We start from the raw sequence: 13,610 nt of genomic DNA, 5'->3' as shown, positions 1-13,610 counted from the left end.
AGATATGATAAAATGGGAAGAGAAATGGATTTATTTTAAGAAAAAACAGACCTAGTTTGGAGGTTTAAAGCTGCTTAGATCTTTTCCTCACTGACTTTGTGATCTTGTATTTGTAACTTAAGTGTTAAGAAACTGCAATTTCTCTTCTTGAAAATGGGCATAATAATCCTTGACAAAGGTGTTTTTAGTAAAGAAAACAGTGGGAGGAAAAACAGGTACAATTTCTAAACATGATATAAATGTAGCAAATGGACAGTTATGTATCGGTCACAGATATTTGGTCTCAAAAAACCTAAAATGTCTAAATTTAAACTTTGTAAAAAATACATATTTTTAGCAGTTAAGAACATGCATGACTTCTTTCCCCACCTTTATCCTGTTGGGGACATTTTCTTGTGTCAAGATACTGGTATAAGAAGATGGTAGAGCCTCTGTTATCCTGAGACCCTGATTAACAGCAAAGTTTCCACAACCTGATTTGGACAGTAGATTTAGAAATAAATTCTGGCTATTACCCCACAGAGATTTAGGAGTAAATTTGACTGTGTTACATAACTAAACTTTCCTGAGTAATAGAAGCATTTAGCCTAGAAAAAATAATCTTTGTTGAATAGTATAGACAAGAAAGAAATTACTATGCTGGACTAACCCAACCATAGACGGACGTTAAACATCCTTGGACTTCCAGGACCATAAGGATTGAGTCATTAACAGGAGAATGTGTTAGAAGTGGTTAAGATGAAACATTTTAAGGTAGACTGGTCACCAGAGGGGCATATTTAGCACTGTAGATCACCAGAAATTGAACTAAACCCATGTCAATGATACAGAAGATTTCAAACTAGGAAAAGTTTCTATTCAGAACAATTGTGGTTTCAGGGTGCCTCTTTGTCTTAAGAAACTGATTATTTTGGGAAAAAAAATTCTGTCCTTTTGGGACAGAAAGTACCAAAGGAAGAGAATGTATTCTGGCTCCATTCATATAGATCAGGATTTAAGGCAGTCCTCTATATGAAGAGAGATAGTAGAATAATACATTTATACCTTTTTACATATATTTATAAAACATCATATAATCATATGTACATATAGTTTGTGTGCTTGCTTATTTTTGTCTCTGTAATTAGAATATTCCATGAAAGCAGGAATTTCAGCTCTCTTGCTCCTAGTAGGAACTCAAGAAGTGTTTGCTTTATTTACTCTTAAAGTGAATTAATAATTGAATGAAACAGCAGACATGAATGACTGACAATATTAAGATTGGACACCTGTATTCTACAGGAAGCTGTAGCTGGGTGGCATGTGGATACTAAATACTTACGTTAGAAACATTGGAAGCTAGGTTTATGACACCCATCAGAATGGATGCTAAGACACATCCCCACTTGTTGACGCTGGGCTTTTAAAATCTTTTTGACTTTTGTCAGAATTGTCTCAGGTACTGGCAGGGTGTGTGCATTCTCTTCCCAGTCTCAAATTTAGTGAACTTCTAACCCTTGACAGTGATATTCAGCTTCCTGTATTTTGTTCTCTTTCCTAAACAGACTCTTTCACATCCCACTCAGTGTTAACTTCTTTCCCCGTTGCTGTACACCATTGTCTCGCTAACTTTTATTCAATCATTAGCTCTGCAGAGACTTTATTACCTTCTTCCAAAACAGTAGTTGAGTGTGTGTGTGTGTGTGTGTATTAACAGTAATCATACTTTTCTATTACCATAGTCCCCCCGATCCACAAGGAATACATTAAAAAAAAAAAAAAAAAAACAATTGGGAGGTGGGTGGAAGGGATGGGTAAATTCGTAACTAAAGGGAGTGGAGCGCACTGTCTGGGGGAAGGGCATGCTTGTAGCTCTGGCTTGGGTGATGCAAAGGCAATATATGTAACCAAAATGTTTGTACCCCAGTTAAAAAAAACAGTGGATTCCTGAAACAGAATATAGAGCCAAACCCTATGTATAATATTTTGTCCTATACATCTGTAACTTGGATGGAGTTCGTTATGAATTAGGTGCAATAAGAGATTAACAACAGTAACTAATAATAAAGCAGAACAATTATAGCTATAATAAAAGTTATGTAAATGTGGTCTCTCTCTCTCTCTTAAAATATTTTATTCTATCTCATTCTGCTGTATTCACCTATTTTCGAACTGCAGTTGACCTCAGGCAACTGAGACGGAGGAAAGCAAAACCACAGGTAAGAGGGGATGGCTTCATGCACACTGTCTGGGGGATGGGCATGGTACAAAAGCAATTTATGTAACCAAATCGTTTGTTCACCATAATATTCTGAAATAAATTTAAAAAATAAAGAAAAGCAGTTTCTCTTTGACCTCTACTAATCTGGAAGTACAACGAAGCAAGAAATTATTTCTAACTTTCTGGGTAAACAATAATCATTCAAAAATGATACAGTGAATGGACAAATTAATCAATAAACTAAAATCCCCTAATACTTGAGACTAGGAAATTCAGAGACTGATGGCTTTATTTATCCATGAGACATTTTACATACATTGCCCAATAGTATTTACAATGCAGAATATGGGGGTTCTGTAATGCTACAAAACTAAGGAAACATGTCTCTAGTCTTGCCATCCAAATGAATATATACAAAAAAATCAATGCCTTTTAAATTGTTTCTTAGAACTCATATAAACTGTGAGATTTTTAGGAACACACACATTGCCTTGGTGAAATTATATAGATTAAACATTATATTTTTTAGGTATTCATACAACTTGGCAGCTTGGGAGCCTAACCTGCAGGAAGCCTTAAGAAAAAGTGAGGTGGGAGATATAAAAGAGAATATCGAATCAATCTTGGTCTGGTAAGAATAATGGTAGCATATGTACATGTGAAGCTTACATGCAGAGGTCAAACTTTCCCAGACAATGCTATAAAAGTGATAGAATCACATCCTGATTTTAGGTAACAATTATGGAATTATTCTTAATAAATATGCATATGCTTATAAGATAGTAAGAGTGTGTCTAATCCATCAACATTGCTTCTATTAATATTAAGAACTATATACACCAAAAGGAAGAAAATGAATAAAATTAGAGGTGGAAATTTTCCAAATGAAATTTTTTGTATTTCTGTAGAATTCTATAAGAGAATGGCTTTGAAAATTCTACTAAGAAAAAATAGGTAAAATAGAAGAATGTACTATGTCTGGGAAAAAGTAGGTATATTACATGTACACAGACACAGTCAATCTTAAATCATTGTCTGTAAGGAAATCCACTTGTGTTTACCCACCTGGTCCTAGACAAAGAATTGTAAATATAATTGAGAATGTAGTACATATATAATATGTATGAATGTAGTACATATATAATAGTAGTACATGTATAATAACCTTAATGCACTACTTCAGTTGGAATTCTATCTAAACAAGTTAAATGATTTCTTTACTGCTCAATTTCCTCTTTTGTTATGTGATGGGTAACAATAGTAGTTACCACCTAAATTTCTTGTAAAGGTTAAATAAGTTAGTATGTGTACATATTATACAATTGTGTGTACGTGTGTATACCAATTATCAATTATTACTACAATTGTTTGTATACAACTATCATTATAGAGATCCATAGGATTATGGAAAGGGGTGTTTTTGATTCATTGCTAGTACACAAGCTCATTTGACACTGATCTTTAGGAGCTTGGCTCTCTTCTTTGTTATATTCTGTAAGATGTTACCCTCAAAGCAATAATGGCTAACATTTATTGTGTAATTACCATATGTGAGACACTTAATGCCTTTAATTATAATAAATAAATAAATAAAAACATGAAACAGTTATTCATATCATCCCCATTTTAATTTTATGCTAAGTGAAGCAAAGAAAGCTCAATAATTCGCTCTAAGTCAAACAATAAGATCAGAGGCAGGATTTGAACTCATACACCCTAAAAGCATGTCCAAGCCTACCACTCACATGGTGCAGATCAGTGAAGGAGATATTTTTCTTTTTTCCTAAACCTTTCTCCCTTCCTTCTCCTCCTCCTCCTCCTCCTCCTTTTCCTTCTTTCTCTTCTTCTAGTTTACTTTTTAATGGTTGCAGATGGAAGAGTAACAAAACCTGATTCAGTCCGTGAGGACATTGTGACTGCTGGGTAGAGAAGAGCCCGTAGAGGGTCCAGAGCTGAAGAAGGGGTGCTCGGCAGACCAAGAAGACATAGTGGTTCCTTAGATTAGAGCGTTCATGATCAATGTGGTGAGAAATCAGAATCTGGATATATGTTCAAGGTGAGGCTGAAACTTACTGTGACACCATGTAATGGTCTCCAGACTTTGAACCTCAAAGTATTTATAGCATCAAAATGCCCACAGGAGTTCTAGAGTTAGCACTGGCAAGGGATCCATATGGGAAGTTTAGTAACAGAACAAATAAGAACATTGGCAACTGGCCATCCTCTACAGACAAGTGAAGACTCAGGCTTTATTGACTGCAGGCTCATACAATTCTGGGTGTCTTCCTTAAGACAATGAATAAAAAATTATTAAGGCAAAGTGAGATTCATGTCCTTGCAAATCACCCATGTAAATTAGTGGCCCATAAGCTTAAGTTTTATCCTGGGCCACTTCTGGGCCCCTTCCCAGTTATAGACCCACTACCAATTATAGAATAAAAGTATGGAATACATTTTATTCTTTTTTTTTTTTTTTTTTGAGACAGAGTCTCACTCTGTTGCCCAGGCTAGAGTGAGTGCCGTGGCATCAGCCTAGCTCACAGCAACCTCAAACTCCTGAGCTCAAGCGATCCTCCTGTCTCAGCCTCCCGAGTAGCTGGGACTACAGGCACGCGCCACCATGCCCGGCTAATTTTTTCTATATATATTTTTAGCTGTCCATATAATTTCTTTCTATTTTTAGTAGAGATGGGGTCTCGCTCTTGCTCAGGCTGGTCTCGAACTCCTGAGCTCAAACGATCCGCCCACCTCGGCCTCCCAGAGTGCTAGGATTACAGGCGTGAGCCACCGCGCCCGGCCATACATTTTATTCTTATTTATTTCTAATAAGCCTCACTAAACATCAGTCTACAAAATAGTTAAAATGGGAATTCCTTTAATTAAAAAAATAATACATTGTAAAGCATATATTCCAGATTGTTTCCAAGCTGCCTCCTTACGCCCTTTGTGATCCAAATACTTTTTTAAAATTATATTTTGCAAAAATATTATACAGTTTGGATTACCTATTATTTCTACATTTTTCTCAATGTAAAATTTTTACAGATCACCCAATACTTGTTAAAACACAGGACATGTTCAGCTCTGGACAGCTGTTTAGGAAATGAAATACAGATCTGAAATAGTTCAAAAATTGAGAAAGAAGTTAAGAATTTAGTGTTTTAAGAGACGATGAGGAGACCAATATCATTTGATAAAGGAGAGACAGCAAGAGAATACAAACGGGCTGTTCGTACTTGACCATGCCCAAACTGCTGTCCTTTATCTTGTCTGCATGAAGCCGAGGAGGAAGGCCGCAGTTATTTACAATTAAGTCCCCGTTTTTCCTGTAATCTCCTGCCACTACCACTGTCTGATCTGCACATTTTGTGGCTGAATTAGGGTATAGAAAATACATCTTTCTCAAAATCAATTTTTATTTTTTCCCAAATGTCCAACTTTCCAATTTTTACAGCCCCATTAATTCTCTAAGTTCATGTTTTCCATACATTCACATCTTTTTGTTTGTTTGTTTTCCTTCTTTTGGACTCTAGCAAGAAATGCATTGAAAGTATTTTTTTTTTATTTCATCTTATTGTTATGGGGGATACAGAATTGCAGGTTACATACATTGCCCATGTACCGCCTTTCCCCCCAAGTCAGAGCTCCAGGCGTGTCCGTTCCCCAGGTAGTGCGCGTTGCACCCATCATGTAGGTATATATCCCTCCCCCCCCACCCCCCCTTCCCGAGTCAGCACCTTCAAGCGTTACCATTCCCCAAACGGTGTGCAATGCACTCATTGTGTAGGCATACACCCATCCCCTCCCCCACCCCCCACCTCAGTCTGATGTCCAATTGGTGTCGTTCCCAGATGTGTATTTAGGTGATGTTCAGGGACACCAATTTTCTGGTGAGTACATGTGATGCTTGTTTTTCCATTCTTGGGGTACTTCACTTAATATAATGGGTTCCAACTCTCTCCAGGAGAACCATAGAGATGTCGTATCTTCATTATTCCTTATAGCTGAGTAATATTCCATGGTATACATATACCACAGCTTACTAATCCAATCATGTATTGATGGGCATTTGGGTTGTTTCCACATCTTTGCGATTGTGAATTGTGCTGCTATAAACATTCGGGTACATGTGTCTTTGTTGCAGAATGACCTTTTTTCCTTTGGGTATATGCCCAGTAATGGGATTGCTGGGTCAAATGGCAGGTCTACTTGAATCTGTTTAAGATACCTCCATAATGCTTTCCACAGGGGTTGCACTAGTTTGCAGTCCCACCAGCAGTGTATTAGTGTTCCTGTCTCTCCACACCCATGCCAACATGTGTTGTTTTGGGTTTTAAGGAAATGTAGGAAAGACTCTTACAGACATTGGCCTAGGCAAAGAATTTATGAAGAAGGCCCCTAAGGCCATCACAGCAGCAACAAAAATAAATGAATGGGACATGATTAAATTAAAAAGCTTCTGCACAGCCAAAGAAACAGTCACGAGAATAAACAGACCACCTACAGAATGGGAAAAAATTTTTGCATACTACACATCAGATAAAGGACTGATAACAAGAATCTATTTAGAACTCAGGAAAATCAGCAAGAAAAAATTAAGCAACCCTATCAAAAAGTGGGCAAATGACATGAATAGAAACTTCTCGAAAGAAGATATAAGAATGGCTAACAAACATATGAAAAAATGCTCAACATCCCTAATCATCAGAGAAATGCAAATCAAAACCATTGAAAGTTTTGATGATTATCAGGGAACAGGTTTAGCAATTCTTTAGTTAAGAAGTTGTTCTAAATTAGTCTTGAGGGTAAAATAAAGTGAAACCAAAACCTTTCTTTGGTCCCTTTACTCCACCCTCCCAGAAGAGTATTCTTATGGAGTGGAGCAGCATTCTCTGTTGGTATTCCACCCAGACCCTCTGACATTCCTGATAATGGTTGAATGAATCTCTTTCGCTTAAGTGCTCAAGTATACTCAGCTATGGGGGAGAGAAGTAAACCTAACACACCGAGTGTCATAGATTAGTTCTTAACCCTTGGGATCAATCTAACTTGGGTAAAGAATTATCCTAACATATTCAACAGAAATCTCTGGGCCTTCAGTGATGCCTGAGGCTAAGTCCCTAGGTAGCAATTACGTGTCTGTGTGTTTTGCCAGGAATTGCCTTGGGAAAACTTAGTAAGGGCCAATTACCATATTAAAATCAACTGTTAATTTTACCTGAGCATTACATCCAGCAGCCTAAAAACTGCCTAACTTCAATTTCCTTCCAAATAGAGATTACTAATTAGAAACATAAACATAAAAATGCAACTTTTTATTTGAGCAATAGTGGAAGACATTAGATAGAAACCATTATCTGGCATCACAACAGAGGAAGGAGAGGATATCCTCTCTCTGTAAATCCTGGAAAAGGAGATGGGATTTGGTAAACATATGTCACCGTTTATTATGTTGACTGACCAGGTGCTTCAGCTAGCTTTTGCTCTATAACAATCTAACCCAACACTTAGTGGCTCAAAACACCAACAATATTGTTTAGCTACAATTCTGTAAGTCATCTTGATTTTTCTTCTGGTCTAGGCCAGTTTTAATGGTCTTGTGCTCTCACTTATCTGTGATCTGCTGGCAGCTTGGCTGAATACTGGGTGACCTCAGATGGCCTCAGTCATGTGCCTGCAATTGGCAGGCGGGCGGATCCCCACCTGGGATGGCTCATCTCAGCTATATGTAGTCTCTCATTTTCTAGTAAACCAGCTCAGCTTTGTTTACGTGGCAATTTTAGATTTCCAACTGCAGAAAGAGTGAGCCCTGAGCAAGCAACTACTTGTGTCACATGGGTCAAAGCAAGTAACATGATCAAGTCCAAATGTAAGGAGCAGAGAAATACTCTCCATCTCTTGATCAGAAGAGTTTCAAAGTTACATTGCACAAAGCATGCATAGAGGGCAGATAAAAATTTGTTGCCACTTTTGCAAGCTACACTGTAGGCTAGTAGTTGCTGATGCTCCAATTGTGTCGAATTTAAAACCGCTGGTGGCCACTCTTCTGCTTTTCTGCCTTTCTCTTGCAACTCCCAGAGCATGTTCTTAATCACCACAATTTCCATTTACAGAAAAAATGCTTTCCTCCCTTACCTCCCTATTTTTCTGTGTAAATCTTTTGAACTATTGATCAGAGGGAAAAAATGCTATCTGACTTAATAATTCTATGTTATCCTGCTTGTCTCAAGGCATCCCTAGAGTTAAGACAGTAAAAACAATATTTTATTTTTAACAAAGTGAAAGCATCTTATGGTATATGAGAGTCAGGGACTACACGCCAGAATTCTCATTTGTTTCTTCTTAACACTATGATTTATGGATTGTGAATATACTTAAACTTCTCTGAAGAATTTCCAGGAATCTACTGCATTATGTCTACATTAATTTCCCTAATAAATCATAAATTTGAAAGAGTTGGCCAAGGCATACTGGGAAGTTGGATGACATACAGAGTCTCCACAAATTTTTAAATGCTGGGGAATCTTCCAGAGCAATAGGACTAAATGATGTGCTCTTGTAATGTCTTCTCTGGAGATGGGATGAAAATTAATAAGTGGATTTTTTCCAGTTGTCAGTAGGCTCATGTCCATTATGTTATGATCTGATCATTACAGTGATTTAAATTACCAAATTGTTGGCTGTGATATCAGATAAAGACAGAGGAGGGGAAGGAGAAAAAGAAGAAAGAGAGAGAGATGATGATGATTTATTACAGAGCCTAATATTTACCAATGGCATGGTTTTTCCAAAGTATTTTTTGCAGATCATTAACCATAAAGATATTTGGAGGAAAATTTAAAAAAATAAAAAAAAGAAAACATGGGATAGCATAACAAGATAATTTGGGAGGTAATACTTATGATTTCCCTCCTCTTTAGATATTCACAATATATAGCAGAATAATTAAATAATCTAAAAAAATCCTTAAAAACTTGCCTATGTTTCTATTAAATATAAGAGAGCATTTCTCAAACAAACTGATCAGATCAGCTGGCCCACTCTGAAGAACAGGAGCCAGACTGAGGTGCGGGTGGTTAGAAATGGTTGTTGCTACCTGATTGCAGGCAGCAGGGGGAGCCATATCAGAGGCCCTTTCCTTATGGTACACTGAAATTTAACCTCACTCCAGCTTTGTCCAATCATGAAAGCAGAAAACTAGTGCAGAATCCCTATCCAGAGGGAGCCGTTATATTAATGAAATCATAATGATCTGAAGGGGGCAGGGAATATGGGAGTAAGGGGCAATTAGAAGTTTCAGTCATTTTTTTGGTCCCACCATTGAATACCTTGGATTTATCCCCTTTTTTCAGTGTTTGTTTTAAAGTATGAACAGTGTGTTGAAACATGAGGATGGTTCAGGGAGGATTTATATAAGTATATAAGCTGTTCTTTAATAATAACTTACTCATGCTGCATAATTAATTGTTGGTTAGGAAAAAGAATGCTTATAGAAAGTTAATATTAGCATAATTAAGATACAAAGACATACAATGTATTCCTTTTGTATAAAAATAAGATTTTAGTATACATGACTCTTATAGTTTATGTGTCAAACTTACCTGAATTAATTTTGTATTGTGTAACAGTGATTTCAACTGGCTACTAAATATTAAGCCCTAGACAATCTTTCTCTCGCTCTTATTTTTTTTCTTTTTCTTTCTTTTTTTTTTTTTTTTTTTTTTTTTTAAGAGATAGGGCCTCCCTCTGTTGCCCAGGCTGAAGTACACTGGCACTGTCATAGCTCAATGTAACCTCAAACTCTGGGGCTCAAGTGATCCTCCCTCCTCGACTTCTCAGAGTACCAGGATTATAGAAGTGAGCCACCATGCCTGGCCTTTGACAACTTTCACCTTCCTTCATAGTCTTTATCCATCCCACACCTTAGCTTCTGTCTGATGACTACAACTACTCATCTCTGAAACCGACCCGATCAAACCACTACTCACGTCTGACATCCATGGCCACCTTCACACCCACCACTGGTCTTCTGTCCGCACGCACACATAAACTATTTATGAGACTGTGGAAAACTAAAAAGAAATAGTAATAAAAAACATTTTTTTCACTTTTTAACTCATTACAAAATTATTTCTACTCGGTCCTCCTTTAATCCTTTAGAAGACTGCATAGACCAATCTAATAGTGTAGTAGAAACTGAAAAAATATAGATACCAATTAACCAACCCTCCTTACCCCTTATTACTGGTCACAAGTTATGATGTACCTATGTTCCAGAGCTAACAATGGAGATAATGTTAGTGACATTCTTGGATTGTGGTTTGGTGTTATTGTAAACCTGGGAAGATTCCTGCCCACAGAAAGTTTGAGGTTTTGTTTGGGTTTCAGACACTTATGAAATAGGATATACTCCTCCTTCACATACCTTGCTCCTGTATTCTGTGATTAGTTTTTTGTAGTACATTCCTTGACCTCTGCCTATATACTTTATTCATATATTCTACTATGATTTCATAAATATATATGTATATACACACACGCACACACACCCACACTTTTCTGGACCATTTTTCCCAAAACTGTTAAAGCAGAAATGAGAATTTATCTTTCTTTTTTTTTCCACTCTTAAGGATCATTCAAAAAAATAAGAGAATTAATCACAATTGTCTCATATGTTTAAAAAATTATAGTTTGGCCTACTTGGTAATATCTAGGAATTAAATATTTATGACCAATGATGCTGATCAATATTAGCCTCATCTTCCTCACTGTATGTTTCCATCCAAAGCAGATGAAATGTGGTAATTTATGTCCACACTTATCTACATTCAACATCTCCAAGATTTCTGGACAGACAACCTAAGTATAAGTTACTATAATACCAGCACTTTTCTCAATCCAGAAATTTTAACAAGAAAATAGATTTTCTAAGGAAATGGCCTGGTGGAACAAAAGGGCAGGAAGGACAATAGATCTATCATACCCCTCTTAATGCAAATGTAAAGGGTAACATCTTTTTCTGTTATACTTTTGTTTCCTATTTAAAGTACTTTCTCATGTCAATAAAACTCTTCTCATAAGAGAATGGAGTAAAATCTCCACAAACAGATGAGTCTGTCATTAATCTCAGTGAGAGAGACTCCACATGGATGTCTTGTCTACACGTGCCTCACTAAACCATGGGTTAAAGAAATGTGTTTGCCTGATATATACCAGTGGATCTGGAGAGCATTCTAGCCCCCAGCCCCAGCCCCCAGCCCTATCCCTGTTCCAAAAGGACTCCATTTGGATAGAACATAGAAGGCCCATGTAAGTGTTACTATATCTGATATTGGAGATTATTAGTATTCCAGAACTGTTTCTAATGTGAGACACTCCTAATTCCAAAAGCATTGAAATAATATAACATTTACTCAATTTGTATTTAAAACTGTATCTCCATCCTACATTATGTTAAAATGATCTCTAAATGTTCCTTTTTCACTTTATTTAATAATAAGCAATCAAAGCTCATGCGTAAAATGGAATATGTTTTGAATTATATAAAGTGCTTTAGGACTAGAGAACATGTCCATATTTGGTTTTTCAAAATTGCACATAATCATCTAAACTATACTGGATGAAGGAGATTTACCTCCAAGCTAAAGTATTTTAATGGTAATTCGAGCTTGAAGGTCCCTTTAGGAATGAGTGAGATCTATTAAAGAAATACAAGCAAGGACCTTAGACTATCTATGCTAATGGTTAACTCTGCAAATATTGCTATTTTTATACCATTTTCTTCTTTATTGATTCTTTAAATTTAAGCTAGCAGGCTTCAGCAAAAATAAATAAATAAATACCAGGATTATAAACTGTTAAGAATGAAATACTAAAAATGTATTTTTTTTATGTTGACTTTTGACCTGCCTATCTATGCAATCCATTCTTCAAAATAATATGGAAAATTAAGAAGTTTCAAGGAGAGAAATGGAAACTTGGAGAACTTTGTTGAGACATTTGCACTAAGAATACTCACAAATGGAAAAAACAGTATCATTCTTCTAAAGGTGCACTGTCTTGAGCTGTGATCTTGTCAATTCTTAGTAGCTGAGTAGGGTCAATTCCTCTCAGTGCTTGAATGTGAGATTTCAGGAGACAACATGAAGAATTGAAAGAAATAGTGTTTGTGATTTTTTAATAAAGTATAGCTGTATTCTTTCATATTTCATCCAGGACCCATATAGAGCTAAAGAAACTATTGGTCATGTTAACTTTCTTTAAAAAAAAATGTTAAAAAGTAACATTTTATTAGAAATTCCCAGGCATGGTTTTAGAATTAGTTTGTTTTCTTATATTGCCATTCATAAATTACTATGTGATTATTGCCTTTGGCACATTTAGCATATTCCCAGTACAGAGTTTCCTATTCTACCTGAAAATAGATTTAGTGTAAGCACTTGTATAACTTTTCCCTGTCCCTCTATTTTCTTCCATTCTTTTTGCTGATCAAAAAGGGAAGAGGAGTAAGGCTAGAACTGATGTTTTAGAACACATGAGGAAAAATGGTCCTGACTCAAAGGACAGAAGTGACGTGGAAACCATTTAACTGCCTGTTTGGCATAGATACCGGTCAATCCAAGTGTTTGCCAAGTCTAAACAGAGCAGCCCCCTACCCACCCACCATGCACAAGTGGTGCACTTGAGTACCAGCATCAGGCCAGGGGCCTACATTGTCCCTCCTCTGAGTAACTTTGCTTCGCTAAAGCAGGAAATTTTGTTCTCCCCTTCCCTTATACTTTATTTAAAAATAAATAAGATTAGCACTCTTGTTATTTTGGTTTCTAGCTATAGACATGTGATCGGCTACCTTTCCTAATGATGGAAAAATGAAAGACAGAGAAGTTACGTCTCCTTCCTTAATTTCTGTCAATACTGAGAAATACATCAATTTATCCTACCAAAGAGTCAGTTGGAATGAAAAAGGTAAATTATCTAAACAGATGCTTCAACAATTCCATGAAAAAATACTGTCTTGAAATCACAAAGTGTTGGCTTCCCTAGTTGGATAGTGTACAAACCAATGTTCATATTACCCTACTGTGTATGGTGTGTATCTACCAGGTTTCTACCTGACTGGCCATTCTGATTATTGTGGTTCTTCATTAATACACACTCCTAAGACCTCATGGTAGTCACTTTCAGTTGCCTCCTCCTACTCTTAATCATTTCCGTGTTTTCAAGTAGTTTTTTCCTAATTCCTTAGTGCCGCCTTCCAGTGTCCCACATGATTATCAGAAGGAGCTCTCAAAAATGCAGAGCTAAGCTCACTGCTTATCTCAAAAGTCCACATCGTCCACCCTCTGTCTCTTAAACTTCACTTACTCCTACATCCTTTCCTTTCCTCCAGCCCTGTGTAATTACACATAAA

This window comes from Eulemur rufifrons, chromosome 19, assembly GCF_041146395.1.
Source record: "Eulemur rufifrons isolate Redbay chromosome 19, OSU_ERuf_1, whole genome shotgun sequence".
In the NCBI taxonomy this organism is placed as follows: Eukaryota; Metazoa; Chordata; class Mammalia; order Primates; family Lemuridae; genus Eulemur; species Eulemur rufifrons.
This window is presented reverse-complemented; position numbering follows the sequence as displayed.